Source organism: Hibiscus syriacus, unplaced genomic scaffold (genome assembly GCF_006381635.1).
Source record: "Hibiscus syriacus cultivar Baekdansim isolate YM2019G1 unplaced genomic scaffold, ASM638163v2 tig00111463_pilon, whole genome shotgun sequence".
NCBI classification, from domain to species: Eukaryota; Viridiplantae; Streptophyta; class Magnoliopsida; order Malvales; family Malvaceae; genus Hibiscus; species Hibiscus syriacus.
Window position 1 is genome coordinate 657956 of NW_024063098.1, and position 21719 is coordinate 679674.

General features: G+C 36.4%; 1 pseudogene; it reads left to right on the top strand.

Annotated features, from left to right (window-relative positions):
• Positions 1-489: 489 nt before the first annotated feature.
• LOC120163584 lies at positions 490-615 on the top strand (annotated as a pseudogene).
• The last annotated feature ends 21104 nt before the right edge of the window (positions 616-21719 follow it).

Genomic DNA, 21719 nt, shown 5'->3' on the forward strand with positions numbered 1-21719 from the left:
TTGATGAGCATTGTCGGTTCCATGATTTCCCCATGAAAATTTTGGATGTTGACGCCATCCAGGATTATATGTGTTAGAATAGGGTTGTTCTTTCCTTGATTGTAGTTTCCCACATAGTTAATGGATTCTTGATTGGTCGGGCAATCACTCTCATGATCATTGTCGTGGAATAATAAACATGTTGAATTAGCTACCTTTACTCCTCTTACGTCACTTAGCCTTTGCAAATTCTTTAACATATTGGTGATAGCAGCAAGTTAGCCAAACACCATATTCTTATAATCTAGCTCGAAAGCTCCATGTGATTTTCGCCCAAGTCCAAGCCTTGTAGATGGAAATTGATAATCGTTGTTGGCAATCCTATGTCGAATGTCAAATGCCTCTGCTGGTGATTTGTCAAGTAATATCCCATTTTTCGAGGCATCTAGCATCATCCTCGTGGGTGCATTTACTCTATTATAGAACATAACCACTTGAATCCAATCTTAAAAACCATGATTGGAACATTTGCAAAGAAATCCTTTATACGATCCCATCATTCATACATTAATTCATCATCAACTTGACAAAAAGAAGCGACTGATGATGAAAAGAAGCGATGTCGTTCCTCAGTTGGGTCTTCATGTTTGGAGGATTCATACATTTTTGCACAGGTTATTCCAAGACTCTATTGAACCCACTGAAACACCACTCAACCAAGCCTTTTCTCGATCATGCGGAGAATATGGAAATATCTTTAACTTCAATACATCTTCGTTCACTCCTTGTTGACGAAAAGAATCACACACCTCCAAGAATTTATGACTATGTTGTCTGGCATCTTCTATTGGCATGCCCCCAAATTGCCCTATGAAATTCAACATATTGAACATGACTGGTTTGAGCTCGAAACGGGCTGCCTGGATTTCTGGTGCCACAATTCCAGGATTTAAGTCATCCAAGATACGGTTTAAGTGATCACGAATGGCACGAGGTCTGGCAGGATTCCCAACATTTTGAATTGCCTCGATATTCAGATCTTCCTCATGACCAATGCCTTGATTTCTGATTTGATACATATTTACACGTTGAGCACATCTTCGTTGCCTAAAAAGCCTCTCGATCTCAGGTTCAACTCGTTCTAATGGCTCGTTCGAGTATCTTCTGGTCATACACCAAGAAAAACCTGAAAAAAAGATGAGGAAAATAAAAAGTAAAACTATATATAAAGGAAAAATAAACAAGTAAAATAAAAATGCTATGACAAAACAAATTAACTTCCAGTTGCCAATCACCAGCAACGATGCCAAAAAATTATCCGGTAGTTTGTGAGTATTATATATGGGTGCGAAAATATATACAAGTATACACAATCGAACAAGTAATACAGTGATGAGTGAGTATCATCTCCACAGGGATTGGAGGAAATTGATAAGTTAGATCAAATTACTTTACTTTGTCACCTAAGTAAAGTTAGTGATGGTATGTACAAATGATAATGTTGTGGAAAAATGAAATGGATATATGGAAATGGGATGGTGGTAATATGGTAGCAAATGGATATGTCGTGGCAAAGTGGATTGAAATGTCTCAGCAAATTAAATTGTATTGAGTGCAAACAAATGGAAATATAAAGGCAAAATAAAATGTAAAGGTTGGATTTAAATAGTAGGACTTTAACTTCCTCACACGACAAGCTACTATGGGAATGAGTGATAGGAGTCACTTAGGAATATCTAAGTCTACTTCTCAGAATAGTCTTACTTCTATGCCTTACCTGCCCGACAGAGTCTACTAAGGGTGCCCTATGCTATCTTTAGTTAAAGGACTCGACAGAGTGAAGATGCCTTGGCAAAATTGGTTGGCGTAAGCCCCTATAGTGATCCTATTGGTCTAGATAATAGGATATGTCTCTGCAATACCTTTTTGTAGCAACATTAACATCTAACCTATCGTTCATGCACAACTCCTTTTAGTCGAATGAAATCATATCCTTATCTCTAAGTTGGATTAGGCCTAGTTATTATCGATAACCCCTTGCTTGTGTGGTTCCTACCTAGTTTCTCTCGAACACTAAGGATGTACTACTTAGACATTCTCTCGAACACTAAGTAATCTCCTAAGGAATGGCTACTCTCATAGATCCTACAACCTTAAGGCACTAAGATCCATAAACTAAATAGATAATAACATAGAAAAACAAGCATTCATTAAAGCAAATCTTAAATATCCAAAATGAACTCCCACCAAATAGGATTAGTTCATGGTGGGGTTCAAAATAAGCAAGCACAAAGCAAGTTAATACATTCCTTACAAACCAAATGATAAAATATGAAAACAAAGAGCAAAGGGAATGAGGAAAAGCCTTCGACGTGCACTGTCAGAGCTTCCCTCGGCCACCACGAACTGTCCCAGTGAACTAGCTCCTCTCTGACACCTAGAACGCCACTCCTTCTAGCTTGTTAACGAAAAAAGGAGAGACATTTTTCTCTAAATTTTTAGGCTCAAAACGGCGTGTGTAAAAGTCTTCTACCATTGTGGCTTTATCCTCTATTTATAGGGGGAGATTTAATTTAGGAATTTTTGTTGAAATTCATAGGATATCCTAAATCATGTTTAATTCACGTGAGGGTTAGGCAAAGCTGGTAGTAGTCCCCCTGGGCAGCTGGCAATGGTCCAGCCTGGGTGGCTGGCTGAGTACTCGACAATATCAAGTTGCATTAGGGTACTATCCAATAGAATCAGAAGCAGCGCGTGATCTAACAAGATTGGCTGCAGTAGCGTTGGTATCCTTTAGGTAGGTGTCTCCTCACATGTAGAGATCACATTAAGATATTGGCTCCAAAAATATCTTCTTTGTCTTTATTCACTCTCGAAATGCCATATGGTTCAGCATTTGCATTCTTCTTAGCAGCCTCCTTATGTCACGATATTTTCCTTTTGCTTTTCCTTGCTCCCAAATCATTCACATCACCAAACAAGCACCTTCCCCATAAAGAAGCACCGATTACAAAATAAAATGTTGCGCCAAACAGAATTCCACCACATGCAACTATATGCTCCTAAATGCATCTATATGATCCTAAATAGGCTCTTAGACAAACAAAACTTAAGTGAAAAGGTCAGAAATATGATATTTTTACGAAGTTATCACACCCCCAAACTTAAGCTATTACTTGTCCTTAAGCAATGAATAGTATCAAGCAAAATAAAAATACCATGGCAAGTTCAGAAGCAGAATAGTTAAATGAGATAGAATTTCAGCCCTTAGAACATTTGGCTTCAACATGCTAGACTAGTTCGAGAAATCAAGTACTGTCCCCCAGGGTAAGATCCTTTGTGTGTGTGTGCGTGTGATTGTATCAAGTTCATTCTTAGAAAACCTAAAAAATTTCTAAGCAAGCTCTCTTGTTTTTCCACGACATTTACAAGTTTATTCCCACATTGTTTTTTTTTACTGCTACGAGGGGAGTCAGTCTATAACACCTACCATCCCACGCTCTAGGTGAAAGACAGCATACCTTCCACCCCCAAACTAGTCAGGTAGAGTCATCCCGTGATTACTTTCATTCACTCATATGTCGTAGCTGCCATTTATTTATATACAGTTTCTAGGCAATGCCATGGCTTAACGGAGTGTCCCTCTACAGATATGCCGAAGCAGTTATTCATAACTTCATTTTTTATGTGGGTTTTCATCATTCAAAGTTTTATGCCAAGATATTCAAGAATTCTCTTATAAAAAATTTCTAAGTTCCTCAAGTATGGAAAACATACAATCATGTATTCAAAAGTTTTAAAGAAAAAAGTCCTATAGTTGGTTATATCATCATCAACAGTCATGTATATTCAATCCTAGCCATCAAGAATTCATCCTCATCGGGCATCCTTAATTTATTCTAGAAAACTAATTCTACACTTACTAATGTCATGGCATATTCATTATACTAATACTATCATGCAATGACTTGGGAACTCTACCTCCCCCAAACTTGAGAGAAGCATTATCCTCAATGCTAAATAAAAACTAAGGTAAAAGTAAACTACATGCTATGAAATGCAATGCAATGCAAGGTACCTCGACTTCATGCTTATGGTTGTGTAGCGATCGTGCGATGTGTACGCTTTCGCAGTTGTGTAGGGATAGAGTGTTCAGATTCAGATGCTGGCGCACCAGGGGTAGTACTGGGGCCTTATGGGACTATTGAAAGTTGGGGCTCCTTATGCTTAGACACCTTCTTCAATCGGCATCGACTCCTTTGCAAAGGAACTTATTGCGGCATTTCAGGTTGCCCTCCTCCATTGGCTCTGTAGGTTGTGACATTCCAGGGTGTTCCTCCGTCAGTGGCTCAACAAACTGTGGGGGTTTTGGTACATGTGCAAGTTAGAGTTCTTATTCTCGATGCTCAGTTGGCGATAGAGTCCGGAAGGGATCAGGATCAGTTGGTTCTTCCTCATCGGTTAGCTAAGGAACCACTTCATTGGTTGGCTGGTGAGCATCTTGAGATGCTTCGGCATTTTCAAATGGTTGCAAGAGCGTGGCAGGGAAACTGGGATGTTGAAATTTGTGTGCGGGAGAATCTCCATGAAATCATTGGTAAGAAACTCATCTTGGCGCTTGGTATATGCAAAGTAGGTCTTCATCTTGTCAGTCAGCTGCTCGATTTGTGCTTGAGTGTGCTTAGTGACCTCTTCTAGGGCATTGGTTTTACCCTGGCATTTGGAGTTGCAGCAGCACGAGAAGTGTTCTCCTCTTTCTTTTACCTTGGCTTTCTTCAATCCAAGTAACATAAGGATCTTGGATTTTGTAAGACTAGCCATACCAGGCAATATCTCGTCAAATTGCTCCTCGGGCACCTTCTTTTTACGGTAAAGAGCCACAATGAGATTTGGAAATACCAAGGCACTGGCAGGTCACTTCAGAAATGTATGAACTTGTTCCACAATGATTTTTCCTATGTCAATGGAACGCCCTACTATAATAGAATACAATAGAAACATCCTCTAACATGAAACGGTGGTGTTATGGGAAATCGAGAGAACCTTGTGCTTCATAAAGTGATTCCACAATTTGGCTCTCGGTTGCAGCCTCTCTCGGTCCATCGTCTTTTGGCTCATTTGCTGGCCATTCCACTATGTGTTGGGAAGACAAATGTCTTCCAAAATTCCATGGTAAGTTTCATTGTCTATATCTTTCATGAAAGTGGTGTGGTTATCTACAACATCCTGTAAATGAAAATAGCGATTAATAGTAGATGAAGTAAAGTGAATGGAAATACCACGAACCACCACGACATGTTGATTCAGCTCAATGATGTTGGCATAGAATTCCTTCACCAGCGATGCATTAACATTCTATGGATGCTTGGGAAATGTTTACCACTTGTACTGGTGGAGAATGTTGACCACATCACTGCCGAGGTCGGCATCTTCCTCATTGGAGAAGATAAAGCCCAACTCGAAGAATACTCGATGATTTTTAAGGTTTTGAAACTTTTCTTACGTGGCTTCATCCATGAATCAGGATGGAGATGTTGTAGCCGAACTAGAGGGATAGGATCGTACCATGGTTAATGAACAAGACAAAGAAAAAGTGAAAAATCTTGAAGCTTTTTGGCTATGGAGGTTCGGCGCTAAGGAGGGAAGAAGAAGAAGAAATAAAGCAAAGTGAAAAAGTGAACAAGATAAGAACAAATAAAAAAATGGGGGGTATTTAATGAGGGGTTGGGTATGGGAAGGAAAATGACAAAAGTAAAAATAAATAAACCCTAAAGCTAAACTAAAAAAGTGAAAAAGTTTTCCCTCTTTTTTTTTGTCTTGTTGCCGCCCAATTCCCTTAACTTTCATCATACATTCCTCACGTGCTGGTTGTATGGATTTGCTCTTGCAAAAAAAATAAAAATAATCACTAAAAAGAAGATATAATAAAAAACAACAAGGTAAAATATTATTTATGCACAAGAGTAAATCTAAAATTTCACAACATCTTCAAGATGCTTGGCTAGTCTCGATATCTTGCAAGAGAAGTGCAGACTTGTCACACATGGGCGGTACTCCTTGATAAGCCTTCAGAAGCTGGCCATTGACTTTAAAGATGGACCCATCGTCCATGTTCTTGATATCTACAGCTCAATGAGGGTAAGATGGTGTACTTCAAATGGTCCCTACCATCGTGACTTCAGTTTCCCAGGGAAAAGCTTAAGCCTTGAATTAAACAATAGCACTTGCTGGCCAATATGAAAATGTCATGGAAAAAGCATTTGATCATGCTACTTATTGGTTTTTTCTTTGTAAAACTTGGCATTTTCATATGCTTGTGCTCAAAACTCTTCTATTTCATTCAGATCGAGTCACCTTTGCTCCCCAGCTAATTGTGCATCGAAGTTCAGCTTTTTGATCGCCCAGTATGCCTTATGTTCTAACTCCATGGGTAGGTGACAGGCTTTTCCATATACCATCTTGAAAGGTGACATTCCCAGAGGTGTTTTAAATGCGTTCGATAAGCCCAAAGCTCTTCGTCCATCTTTAGCGACCAGTCCTTCCATCTAGGATTCACCACCTTCTCGAGGATTTACTTGATTTCTCGATTGGACACTTCAGCTTGCCCATTTGTTTTTGGGTGATATGCCGTGGAAATTTTATGTCGTACTCCATATTTTTGTAATGCCTTGGCAATTAGCTTGTTATCAAAGTGAGTGCCCTTGTCACTGATCATGGCTCTTGGTACTCCAAATCGAGTATAGATATTCTTGTGAAGGAATTTGAGCACCGTCTTAGAGTCATTCCTCGGTGTAACAATTGCTTCGACCCACTTTGATATGTAGTCCACCACAAGCAAAATATACAAGTCTCCAAAAGAAGATGGGAATGGTCTTATGAAATCAATGCCCCAAACATCAAAGAGCTCTACCTCCAAAATATTTTGTAATGGCATTTCGTGTCTTCTGGAAATGTTTCCAGTGCTCTGGAATCTATCACAAGCTTTGCAAAACTCGTGAGCATTCTTAAAAAGTGATGGCCAATAGAAGCCTGATTGGAGGACCTTCGCAGCAGTCCACGCACCTTCAAAATGCCCACCACAGGATGCTGTGTGGCAATGGTGTAGAATGTCTCGTTGCTCCTCTTTAAGGACACATCGTCGAATCATCTGATCGAAAAATTGTTTAAACAAATACAACTCATCCCAAAAATAGAACTTGGCATTATGCTGAAACTTCTTCTTACCCTAGCTGTTCAATTCACAAGGAAAAATACCATAAACAAGAAAATTAAAAAGGTCAGCGTACCACGGGATTGTCGTGGCATATAAAAAAATTCATCATGGAATTCTTCTTTAATATAAAAAATGTCATGGCATTCTGAAATGTTTTCTAGCCTAGATAATTGATCTGCAACCTAGTTCTCAGTACCTTTCCTATCAATTACCTCTAAGTCGAACTACTGCAGTGGTAATATCCACCTAATAAGTCTAGGCTTGGCATCTTTCTTGTTAACTAAGTATTTTATAGCTGAGTGATCAGTGTGAACAATGACATTGGTGCCTATCAAGTATGGCCTAAACTTGTCAAATGCAAATACCACGGCAAATAATTCTTTCTCAGTGGTAGTATAGTTCAATTATGCCTCATTCAAGGTACGACTAGCATAATAAATAACATGGAAACTTTTGCCTTTGCGTTGCCCAAGCACAACTCCCATGGAAAAATCACTTGCATTACACATTAACTTGAACTGTGACATCCAATCTAGGGGAACCACGATAAGTGCATAGATAAGTCATTGTTTCAGCTTATTGAATGCGCCATGACAGTTCTGATCGAACAAGAATGGTTGATTCTGTTGAAGCAGGGTGCACAAGGGCTTGATATCGCGGAGAAGTCCTTAATGAATCGTCTATAAAACCCAGCATGTCCAAGAAAACTCCAAATGCCCTTGATTGAAGTTGGTGGAGGTAGCTTCTCGATTACCTCGATCTTGGTTTTGTCCACGTCAATGTCCTTTACAGAAATCTTATGGCCTAGAACAACACCTTCGGTCACCATGAAGTGGCACTTTTCCCAATTCAACACGAGATCGACCTCCTCACATCGCTTGAGTACCTTTGCTAGATTGCTGAGGCATTTTTGAAAGTCATCTCCAGAAACAGAGAAATCGTCCTTAAAATTTTATACAAAATCCTTAACCATGTCAGAAAATATGGCTTGCATGCAGCGCTGAAAAGTTGTCGGGGCATTACAGAGTCCAAAAGGTATTCTTTGAAAAGCATAAGTGCCATAGGGACATGTGAATGTTGTATTCTCTTGGTCTTCTGGTGCGATAGCAATTTGATTATACCCCGATTATCCGTCCAAGAAATAATAAAATAACTTGCTAGCTAGTCGATCCATCATTTGATCGATGAACAGTAAAGGGAAGTGATCCTTCTTGGTGGCCTTGTTGAGTTTGCGGTAGTCCATAAAGGTTCACCACCCAGTGATAGTGCATGTTGGTAGTAACTCATTATCTTCACTTGCCGCCATGGTCTTGCCTCTCTTCTTTGGCACACATTGGACGGGACTCACCCAATAACTATCATAAATGAGATAAATCACTTCAGCATAAGGCCACTTAAGAATTTCTTTCATCACAAATTGCTTTATGATTGGGTTTAGTCTTCGTTGTGGTTCTATAGATTTGTCATGTCATTCTTCTAGCAGGATTTTGTACATGCAAATAGATGGACTTATTTCCTTTAGATCTACCATCGTAACGCTCTCTTGTGCTATAACAAAACACTTAACAAACTACATTATTGGTTAGGAGTAAGGGCAGAGGAAATAATCACAAGTAAAGTTTCATTACTACCTAGATAAGTATATTTAAGATGATGTGGCAAATTCTTTAGCTCTAGGGTAGGTGCATGTTGTAATGAGGGCTTAGGAGGAACAAACTCATCAAAATTAAGGGGGTTCAAAACACATACCTGGGCTAGCTAAGATGAAGCTAGCCTGCTACTCCTCGAAAGAAAAAACATTAGGATTTTCTTCGTTTAAATCTTCATATAACCTCTCATCAATTTCCATCTGAATGAAAATGCCATGGTAAACTTGATATTCTTCTTTTGCAATTAATGTATTCACTTCTAAAATGCTCTGGTATCCTTTAGAATCATCCATGCATTTGAGAGATCGGAAGACATTCATAGTGACACATTGGTCGGCTACTCTCATGGTCAGCTCACCCTTCTCTCAGTCGATAAGAATGCGACCGATAGCTAGGAAGGGCATGTGAACGATCGACTAATTGCAAGATGACACAGGTGGGTCTCGCATTTTCTATCCCAAGCTTCATAAAAATTAACTTAGGCATTAAGTTCACGCTTGAGCCAAGGTCACATAGTGCCTTTCCAGCATATTTGTCTCCTATCAAACATGGAATGATAAAACTACCTGGATCATGTCTCTTCAGTGGTTTCTTGCTTAAAGAAGAGCAAAATTCTTTTACTGTGGCAATTGTCTCGTACTGCTCAACCTTTCTTTTCTTGGTAACAATTTCCTTGAGGAATTTAGAATATATAGGCATTTGTTTCATACCCTCTAGAAAAGGATCATTGATTTGAAGTTAACTCAGAATGTCAACAAACTTCTTGAATTGAATATCCTCCTTATGCATCTTCAGTCTCTGTGGGAAAGGAGGTGGGGGTCTGACTTCTATACTGACGGGGTGAGAACAGAGTTTGCCTTGGCATTTTTGTTTGCCCCCTTAGCCACTTTACTCGATGAACCCTCATCCTTATCCTCTTCCACTGATGCTTCTTCCAGCACTTCTTGACCATCTTGCATAGTCACAGGGGGTGAATCATCCTTCAGTCTTCCCCCAAACTTATCTTCGACGTTGATCTGAGTACCACTCCGTAGAGTTAGCACAATGTATTGTTCTTTTCCATGAGGTTTTATAACTTCAGAGTCACTCGGTAGATGTCCTGGTCGTCGGACTTGTAATGTCACGGTAATTTGACCAACTTGACCCTCCAATGCCCTCAGCGATGAACTGTGGCTCTAAAGTAAGGATCCTTGGTTTTTTATGGTGGTCGCATGGTCTTCCAGCATTATCTTCGTTGTTGCTATGAATTCTTGCATTCTGGCCTCCAAATAATTGGTGTTAGATGAAGATGGCCTTCCTTGTTAGAATTATGCCGTGGCATATTCGTTTGAAAACCCTGGGAGTCATTGAAGTTCTTCTGTCGAACTAGTTGATAAGCATTGCTGGTTCCTTGATTTCCCCACCAAAAGTTTGGATGTTGACGCAATCCAGGATTATATGTGTTAGAATAGGGGTTGTTTTTCCTCGATTATAGTTGCACATATAGTTAATGGATTCTTGATTGGTCGGGCAGTCACTCTCATGGTGATTTTCGTGGCATAATAAACATGCTGAATTGTCTGCCTTTACTTCTCTCACCTCACTTTACCTTTTCAAACTCTTCAACATATTGGTGATAGCAGCAAGTTAGGTGGACACCGTATCCTTAGAATCTATCTCGAAAGCTCCATGTGATTTTTGCCCAAGTCCAAGCCTTGTAGATGGAAATTGATAATCATTGTTGGCAATCCTATCTAGAATGTCAAATGCCTCTGCTGGTGTATAACACTCATAACCCGTATAATTATACCTATACAGATTATGGATGTCACTTTATCTTTTTAAACCATTTCCTATTCAAAAGTGATTTAAAATTTATTTTCTTAAATTGGTAAATGATATTATACAAATATCATTTCAAATGAGTTGTGTTTCGTTATAACAAATTTAATTCAAAAGATTTTTTTATCCATCTTCTTTGTCTCAAATTTAGCTCTTTTTGAGTCAACAGATATTTCAAACTCTTATGATCCGTGTAGATATGGCATCTCTCACCATACAAATAATGTCGCCAAATCTTTAGAGCAAAAACAACTGCTGTTAACTCAAGATCTTGAATAGGATAATTTCTTTCATGTGTCTTTAATTTTCGAGAAGCATAAACTACTACCTTACCTTCTTGCATAAGTACACAACCCAAGCCATTATGAGATGCATCACTATACACCACATATTCTTCGCCCGATTCCTGTTGTACCAATACTGGTGCTTCTGTTAAAATCTTCTTTAGAGCTTCAAAACTCTCTTGTCATTTCTCAGTCCAAGCAAATGAAACATCCTTTCGCAAAAGCTTGGTCAAAGGAGACACAATCATCGAAAAGTTTTTCACAAACCTTCAATAATAACTAGCAAGTCCTAAAAAACTTCAGACCTCTGTAACATTCTTTGGAGGTTTCCACTCCAATATTGCTTGAACTTTATTTGGATCAACTCTTATGCTTTCTGCCAAGACAACATGACCAAGAAAAGCAACTTCTGATAGCCAAAACTCACACTTTGACAGTTTGACATATAACTTTTTATCCTTAAGTGTTTCGAGCACAATACGAAGATGAGCATCATGTTCTATCTTCGTCATCGAGTATACCAGAATATCATCAATAAAGACCACCACAAATTGATCTAAATAAGGTTGAAATAATTGATTCATCAAATCCATGAATGATGTTGGAGCATTTGACAACCCAAACGGCATTACTACGAACTCGTAGTGTCCATACCGTGTTCTGAAAGTTGTCTTTGAAACATCTTCCTCTTTAATCTTTAACTGGCGATATCCCGATCTAAGATCAATCTTAGAGAAAATAGTTGCTCACTTAAGTTGATCAAACAAGTCATCAATCCTCGGAAGAGGATACTTGTTCTTTATAGTCACATTGTTCAACTATTGATAATCTATGCACAAACGCATTGATCCATCTTTCTTTTTCACGAACAACACCGGTGCACCTCAAGGTGAAATACCCGGTCTTATAAATCCTCGATCTAGTAGCTCTTGCAATTAAGCCTTTAATTCTCTTAACTCTGTTGGAGCCATTCGATAACGAGCCATTGAAATAGGTGATGTACTTGGAAATACATCAATCCCAAACTCCACCTCTCTGTCTGTAGGTAATCCAAGTAGCTCATCTGGAAACACCTCTGGATACTCTCGTACAGTTGGAATACCGTCCAACTTAACTTTAGCAGTTCTGGTATCCAATACATTTGCTAAAATTTCTTGACACCCTTGTGACAACAATTTCTTAGCAGTAAAGGCTGAAATCACATTGGATAAGGGATTCACTCTTTGTCCAACAAATATTATCTCTGAACCCATTGTATAATTTAATAACAATCTCGTAAAACGATAATCTACCCAACCATAGTAGGAAGGTAGCCAATCCATGCCTAATATTATCCCGAATTCCTTAAAAGACAATTCCAATAGGTTTGCAGAAAATTCTACTCCCTGTATCTTTATCGGGTATTTATTACAAATCTGACTAATCTTTGCACTATGGCCCAACGGATTAATTGCCACAATATCACTAGAAATAGGTTCTAAAAAGATTCCCCTATCTCTAACCAATTTTGTACTAATATACGAGTATGTAGAACCGGGATCAATCAATACGAAAATAGGTTCATTAAATAGATAAAAGGTACCTGCTATAATCTCAGGAGCATCTCTATCATCATCAGTCTTAATGTGATATACTCTTGCATTAGTTCTGCCTTCATGATTAGATGCAGTCTCAGATTTATCAAGTTTACCCATTTTACCACCTCTACCCCTCTGGGGTCCCGATACTGTTTGATCTGGATTTAATTATGGACAGTGCCTTTTATAATGACTCGCTTGTCCACAGTTATAACATTTCCCCTCCATGAGTCGGCATTGACCATAATGATTCTTTCCACAAAATGCGTATTCTGGTTTAGGAGAAAATTCCGAACCTTTAGTATATGTTAAAGCTACATGGGTGTGCTTAGACTTTTCTCCAGTAAAACCCTTTATGGCTGTAGTTGCTGAAGAAGCATAACTTTTCTGATGTTGACTCTTGTTGCGTTTGGAAAATGGTACAGAGTAGGAATTTCTAAACCTTTTATTTGTGTGTGCTTTCTTCACTTCTAGATCATCAAGTTCAACTTTTTCCATAGCTTTAGCCTTGTTAACTGCTTCTTGAAAAGTAGTAAAATGATGAGAAACTAAAATTCTCTTATACTGAGAATCCAATCCATAAACAAATCTATCAATTCTAGATTTCTCAGTCGGAATAAACTCTGAAGCAAATCAACTCAGCTTGTGAAACTCGCATTCATACTCGTAAACTGTTCTGCCGGATTGCTTTAAGTTTAGGAACTGTTGCATCATCTCATTGACAGACACGTCCCCAATATACTTTTCCTTGAATTCCCTCAAAAAGAATTCCCAAGTGATCTGATCAGTGGAAACTCGTGCGATAACTGTATTCCACCACACACTAGCTTGCTCCATCAGTAGAGACACAACCTCTTCCAACTTTCCTTGATCATCACAAGGAATCCTATTGAGCATATTCTTGACATCATTCAACCAGAAGTCAGCACCCATCAGATTAGCATCTGAATCACCTCGAAATTCAGGTGCTCTCATCTTCCTCAGTTGTTTCGAAACTAACACTGGGGTTTGACGATTAATAATGGTGTTAGGGCTTGTAAAAACAGCCCCCGATCTTGAACAAACATATCCTCTTGATTTAGATTAGAGGAATCTACATTCGGCTGAGCATTGGGTGGATTTTGATTCATCTCATTACTCCCACTCTGAACAATAGTAACATGCTCGCCTGCCCTAATCGATTCTTGATGATCTGACATCTGAACACAATCAAAATCATCGTACTTTAGTAAAGAGTAACTTTACTCCTAATAAGCATCATCACAGTATATATAAAACTATCAGTAACTTTTGACATCCTAGTGGCATGTATACACTTTTTAATTCAAAACAACCTCGTTTTAGTCCTAGAATCGACTAAAACTGTAGCTCTGATGGCAAAAAATGTAACACTCATAACCCGTATAATTATACCTATACAGATTATGGATGTCACTTTATCTTTTTTAAACCATTTCCTATTCAAAAGTGATTTAAAATTTTATTTTCTTAAATTGGTAAATGATATTATACAAATATCATTTCATATGAATTGTGTTCGTTATAACAAATTTAATTCAAAAGATTTTTTTAGGAATAGTGAATAGTGAATAGTGAATATTGAGGGTATCGGTACCCCTTAAGTATTCTGGAAATTTTCTTAAAACGTGGGTACTGATCAATGCTATAGTAACTACTACAATAATTTCAGCAATATATATATAACTCATAAAATTACCATTTGATTCTAAATTTGTTTAACAAAGCAAATAAAACATTAATAATTACATGTCACTAATAAAGTCAACATTACATCTTAGGATGTCTTACTGATATTAATATACACTCCTCGATGCTTGATATTAACTTGAACTCTTTATTCCACTACTGGCGTTTTACCTACGCGTGAAAATCTTCACACGCTAAGTCTATACTTAGTGAGGCAATTAAAACAATAAACAGTGCAACACAATTCATCCATGAATTTCCATGTCAAAATCAAATCAACATAATATAAATAAAATTATTTTTCCATAAATATTGCCCACAATTCACAATCTATGAGGAACTCGGTATAGGAGTCAAATATTGCACAAAAGTGCTGAGGTCGAGCATTGCTCACCTAATAATGCACTGTAGTGCTGAGGTCGGGTTTTACTCACCTGACTTGTACTATGTATCTTATTTGACACTATAGTAGTACTTAATTCTGCAATTGCTAGACTCTATGGCATGCCATTAATACCACTGAACCTCAATAACATATTTGGGCATATAGTCATCAATTAAATCATCCATGGAAATATATAACCATAAATAACTTTAGGGAAGTTCATACCCAAAATAACTTCCATATCGAATTTCATGTTGATAAAACAAGGTCGACTTATTGTAAGTCTTCCAAATGATGTATAAAACATCTATGTACTATATCATGCATGTTTTGCACTCACCTTGACACTTTATATAATCCACAATATGTATGCCTCACTATGATCCACAATAACTCTTTTATACTTGATTTGCTTCAATCACACTTAAATCACAATCTATATAAAATCACAAATTCATACAATACTTATGTTAGTATTGTACTAATATAAACACATCCCATAACAGTTCTATAATATACTTGGAACTCATTTTCTACCAAATCTTTAACACTTAATAATTCCTTTTAACAATGACATTAACTTTCCAATTACATAAAATGGTTCTTCACCATTTTATCACTTAGATACATCATGATTTAATACTTTATCCTTTAAACTACGTTTTCATGTTTTTGCTAGATTTTGATTCGATTCAAGCATGAAATCAACTTTAAATCAACCTTTTAACATCTCTACAGTCAAATACCTAATTAACTTTCATCAGAACACAAAGTTCTCCAACTTATAATTTGGTCAAATTTTACATAAAAAATCTATAGAAAGATTGAACATGTTTTAACCATAAATCAAGCTTGAAAACGAATCTACAGCCTCTAAATCATCAAGATTTATCATCAATTTCATGAATCCTATCATGAAAATAACCCTTAGATTTGGGATCTTTGAAATCCAGCAAGACTAGAAAGAAATATTGGTATCAAATGATAGCGTTTTTCGCATAGATCATTTTCCTATTTCACGGTATAACCCGAATTCCAAAGGAATCGACCAAAAATGGAAAACAAATATTTTTCCCTTACCTTGGTATAACTAACGTCTATGGAGAGATGATAAACACTTTGGCATGAATTTTCAGATATTTTTCATGCCTATCATCCTTTAATTATCATTTAATGAATATTAAATTCATTAAATTGAGATAATACCAATATACCCTTAATGAAACTTTATAATTACCATAATACCAATATTCCTATCCTTATCATCTTCGAATTCATATCACTTGAACATTATCTTCATCCATAAGTCAAATATGAACAAATTATATCTTGGTTTACCGATTTACCCTTGTGATTTTCCAAAAATTACAATTCAGTCACTTTAATCAAACAGTTCAAATTAAACATGGAATTAAATCATTAAATATTATTTTCCAATATTTTAAAAATGTGAAAATAATATTTTTATTTTCTTATTTGCGTGACCCATTTGTGATTTTTCCAAAATTACATTTTGATCCCTAAACTTTTCAAAGTTTATACTTTAGTCACCATACTTTACCAAATTATAATTTGGTCACTAAATAAATCCATTTATGGAATAAAATTCTCCATAAACTTTTCACAAATTTTCTACTTTAACCATCAAACTTTAAAAATTTACATTTTGGTCATCATTATCTAAATTTTTGGGGTATTACTTGGTGATTTGTCAAGTAATGTCTCATTTGCCAAGGCATCTAGCATCATCCTCGTGGGTGTATTTCTCCATTATAGAACATCACTACTTGCGTCCAATCTTAAAAACCATGATTCGAACATTTGTAAAGCAATCATTTATACCAATCCCAACATTCATACATTGATTCGTCATCAGCTTGACGAAAAGAAGCGACGTCGTTCCTTAGTTGGGTGTTCATGTTCGGAGGATTATACCGTAGAAAGTTTTTTTGCACAAGTCCTTCCAAGACTCCATTGAACCCACTGGAACGCCACTCATCCAAGCCCTTGCTCGGTCACGCAGAGAATATGGAAATAGCTTTAATTTCAATACATCTTCGTGCACTCCTTGTTGACAAAAAGAATCGCACACCTCCAAGAAGTTACGAATATGTTATCTAGAATCTTTATTTGGCATGCCCCCAAATTGCCCTATGGAATTCAGCATATTGAACATGACTGGTTTGAGCTCGAAATGGGCTGCCTGAATTTCTGGTGACACAATTCCATGATTTAAGTCATCCAAGATAGGGTTTAAGTGATCACAAAAGGCACGACGTCTGGCAGCATTCCCAGCATTTGGAATTGCCTTGGCATTCGGATCTTCCTCATGACCAATGCCTTGATTTCTGATTTGATACATATTTGCACGTTGAGCATGTCTCTGTTGCCTAAAAAGCCTCTCGATCTTAGGTTTAACTGGTTCTAATGGCTCGTTCGAGTGTCTTCATGTCATACACCAAGAAAAACCTCAAAAAGATGAGGAAAATAAACAAGTAAAATAAAAATGCGTTGACAAAACAAATTAACTTCTAGTTGTCAATCCCCGGCAACAACGCCAAAAACTTATCCGGCAGTTTATGAATAAAATATATGGGTACAGAAATATGTGCAAGTATACACAATCGAACAAGTAATACAATGATGAGTGAATATCGTCTCCACAGAGATATGAGGAAATTGATAAGTTCGATCAAATCACTTTACTTTGTCACCTAAGTAAAGTTAGTGATGGTATGTACAAATGATAATATTGTGGAAATGGGATGGTGGTAATATGGTAGCAAATGGATATGTCATGGCAAAGTGGATTCAAATGTCTCGGCAAATTAAATTGTATTGAGTGCAAACAAATGAAAATGTAAAGGCAAAATAAAATGTAAAAGTTGGATTTAAATAATAGGAATTTAACTTCCTCATGTGACAAGCTACATGGGAATGAGTGATAGGAGTCACTTAGGAAAATCTAAGTCTACTTTCAGAATAGTCTTACTTCTATGCCTTACCTTCCCAACAGAGTCTACTAAGGGTGCCCTATGCTATCTCTAATTAAAGGACTCGACAGAGTGAAGATGCCTTGGAAAAACCGGTTGGCGTAAGCCCCTGCAATGATCCTATTGGTCTAGCTAACAGGATATGTCTTGACAATACCTTTTTGAGGCAGTATTACCATCTAACCTATCATTCATGCACAACTTCTTTTAGTCGAATAAAATCCTTGCCTTATCTCTAAGGTGGATTAGGCCTAGTTACTATCTAGAACCCCTTGCTTATGTGGTTCCTCTCTAGTTTCTCTCAAACACTAAAGATGTGCTACCTAGACATTCTCTCGAACACTAAGTAATATCCTAAGGAATGACTACTCTGATAGCTCCTACAACATTAAGGAAATAAGATTCATAAACAAAACAGCTAATAGAATAGAAAATAACCATTCATTAAAGCAAATCTTAAATATCCAAAATGAACTCCCACCAAATAAGATTAGTTCATGGTAGGGTTCGAAATAAGCAAGCACAAAGCAAGTTAATCCGTTTCTTACAACCCAAATGATAAATTATGAAAGCAAAGAGCAAAGGGAATGAGGAAAAGCCTTCGATGTGCACTGCCGAAGCTTCCCTCGGCCACCATGAACTGTCCTAGCAAACTAGCTCCTCTCAGACGCCTAGAACGTCACTCCCTCTAGCTTGTCAAAGGAAGAATGCCACGAAAAATACAATTGACAAAAAAAGGAGAGACATATTTCTCTGAATTTTTAGGCTCAAAACGGCGTGTGTAAAAGTCTTCTACCATTGTGGCTTTATCCTCTATTTTAGGGGATATTTAACCTAGGAATTTGTGTTGAAATTCTGATGATACCCCAAATCATGCTTAATTCACATAAGGCTTGGGCACAGCTGGAAGTGGCCCCCCTATGCAGTTGACAATGGTCCAACTTGGCTGGCTGGCTGAGTACTCGACAATATCAAGCTGCAGCAAGGCATAGTCCAACAGGATCAGTAGCAGGGCATGGTCTGGCAAGATCACGTGAAGATAGGGACTGATGGCTCCAAAAATATCTTCTTTCTCTTTGTTCGCTCTCGAAATGCCATCTGGTTCGACATTTACATTTTACTCAGTAGTCTCCTTATGTCACGACATTTCCCTTTTGTTTTTCCTTGCTTCTAAATCCTGCACATCACAAAACAAGCACCTTCCCCATAAAGCGACAATGATTACAAAATAAAATTCCATGGCAAACAGAATTCAACCATATGCAACTATATGCTCCTAAATACATCTATATGATCCTAAATGGGCTCTTAGACAATCAATAACTTAAGTGAAAAAGTCTCAAATATGACCTTTTTACAGAGTTATCAATTATCAATCCTTGGAAAATGATACTTGTTATTCTTTGTTATCTTATTTAACAGACGATAATCCATGCATAATTGCATAGACTAGTCTTTATTTTCACGATAATACTGGTACATCCCAGATGTCAGGCTTAGTGTTCTAAATCTCTGGTCTTAACAATTCTACTAACTATGCCTTTAATTCTCTAAACTCAGTCGGAGCCATTTGATACAACTATATAAATAAACTCAATACCTGGTAACATCTATACTTTAATTTATTCATCTCAATATCGAAATAGTCTAGGTAACTTTTACGAGTACATAATTGGATACTCTCAAATAGTCGGGATATCATCCAGCTTAACCTTGAAAGCTTGAGTATCCACCTCCTTTACTAGGAAGGCTTGACAAACCTAGTAGCAATAACTTTATAGCAGATGATGCTAAAATCACATTATAAAACAAATTTACTCTTTTCCCTACCACAAAAATCTCGAAACTTTTTGAGTTCTTTAAAATTCTATCGCTCTAAGAGGTAATTCATTACAACATGGTGGGGGATAATCAATCCATTCCAAAAATTTACCTTTACAAGATAATTCTATCAAGTCCATAAAGCTCAACATATACTCTCATTCAAACTCAATTTAAATTATTTCAATTGATAACATAAGTATTATCTTATTCACTAAGAACTTAGCTTTCTTTAAACTTTTAACGAAGAATTTACTAACTGTTTACTCATTTTATCTAACTCAAAATTAACTTAAATCATACAATTCTTTAAGCAACTTAATGTTTAACTTATATTTTCCTCAAAAATTTAAGCTTACCTGTAGAAAACTCGGAGTCATCAGTAAATTCAATAATCTCTGGATCCTCATCCGATTCAACTTCTCTTATGATCCATTTGAACTTTTTAATGGAATCTTCGAATGCAATAACTTCAATAAACGATGGGGTATTTCTTCCATAGAATGGAGGAATATCCCTAACAACTCCAACTCTTCTGAAGCTAGATACTTAAGTCATATCAGATATATTTACATCGATTTCAATCTTGATATTCTTTTCAACATTATTAACTTTCTTATCTTTATCCTTAGTTTTATACATCTAACACAAAGCACAAAATAACAACTTAAGTTAGTGAGGAGTGACATCAATCATATCGGAGTAATAATCCCATGCGACTACTATCCTTGCACATATAGTGCCATTGTAAAAAAAAGTACTACTCCAAGTACACAAAGTATTGGTAAGAAAATGCAATAATGAATTAAAAAATCGATAGATATCCATCACACACCAAGTATGCCAATTACATACATAATGCTATAGTACACAATGTACAACTACAATACCACCTTATTTATGGTATTAATATTGCATCTATGACTCTCCATGTACATACAATAGGCTTTAAAATCCAAATCGCACGTTAAACATTTATTCCAAATCATAGATAAATAATAATTTGTGTGTAACATATCCATTCGTTTTAGGGTAATTCATACCCTAAAATCACTTGTAAAATCATTTTTATAAACCTTATTAAAATATTTCAAAATACGTTAAAACATATTTAAATAAAAATACTCGAGGTTGACTCATCGTAGGTTGTCCTTATATCATATAAGTACATAATTAATACACTCACTTGGTATGGCTCACTATTATGCCTTACTGTCAATATTTGATTACTCTTGGACTTTTTCCTTGCCTTTCGCTTTTCTTGTATCACGATTTTGATCACGATCTACACAAACATACATACAAGCACATACAAATATAAAATACATGTTAGTACTCTTACTAACATTTTATACATGATAATAATACCCAAAAGTATTATTATTGTTTGAATTCTTCTAAAATTCTCCTTTTTACTCATAATGGACCCTTACCATTATTTCCTTTAATTCAAGGCCCAACTAAGCCCAATAAATTTCTAGCATTAAATTTCCTGTCCAATATCCCAACAATATCATAACTACCACTTAAGCTTCTAACTTTCTCAATAATTACCATTTAGTACTTAAATTTTGCCAAATTTCCAAAATGGCTAAATTTCACATTCTAACTTCAATTTCATCCCTCAAATAGTAATTTCCAAAAATTTACATCAATTATTGACTAATTACACATTTAACCCATAACTTTTCAAAATTTCCAAATATGTCCCTCAACTTTTGAAAAATTACAAAATGACCCAAAATATTTTATAAGGCTTGCCTTTCAAATATCATTTCTAAGCCATAGGAATTTTTCTACAATTTTCCCAACTTATTTCCTCAAGGACGAACCATATATATGTTAGTGATTCAATGTTTTCACTTGATTCAAGCATGAAACAAACCCCTATTCAACATTATAAAATCTCTACAATCAAACCCTAACTTAATTTCATCAAACCATAATATTTCACCAAATCTAGGGTTAGGCCGAAATCAACATAAGCATGTATAGACATGTATAGGTGATATTAATCGACAATCAAGCTTGTAAATGATTCTACAACCTAAATAACATCTAAATATTTCATTAAATCAAGAAACCCTAACATGAAATAAACCCTAGAATTTGGGATCTTTGAACAAAAACCAAATTAGCATGTAATAATGGTACCAAATGATAGTTTTTTCGAATAAAATTTTTTATAGTTCACAACTCGATCCAAAATCCAAAGGAAATTACTCAAAATTGAAAAAATAAAATTTCTCTTACCTAGGTATACGGAGCACAAAATGGAGCTGAAAATAGC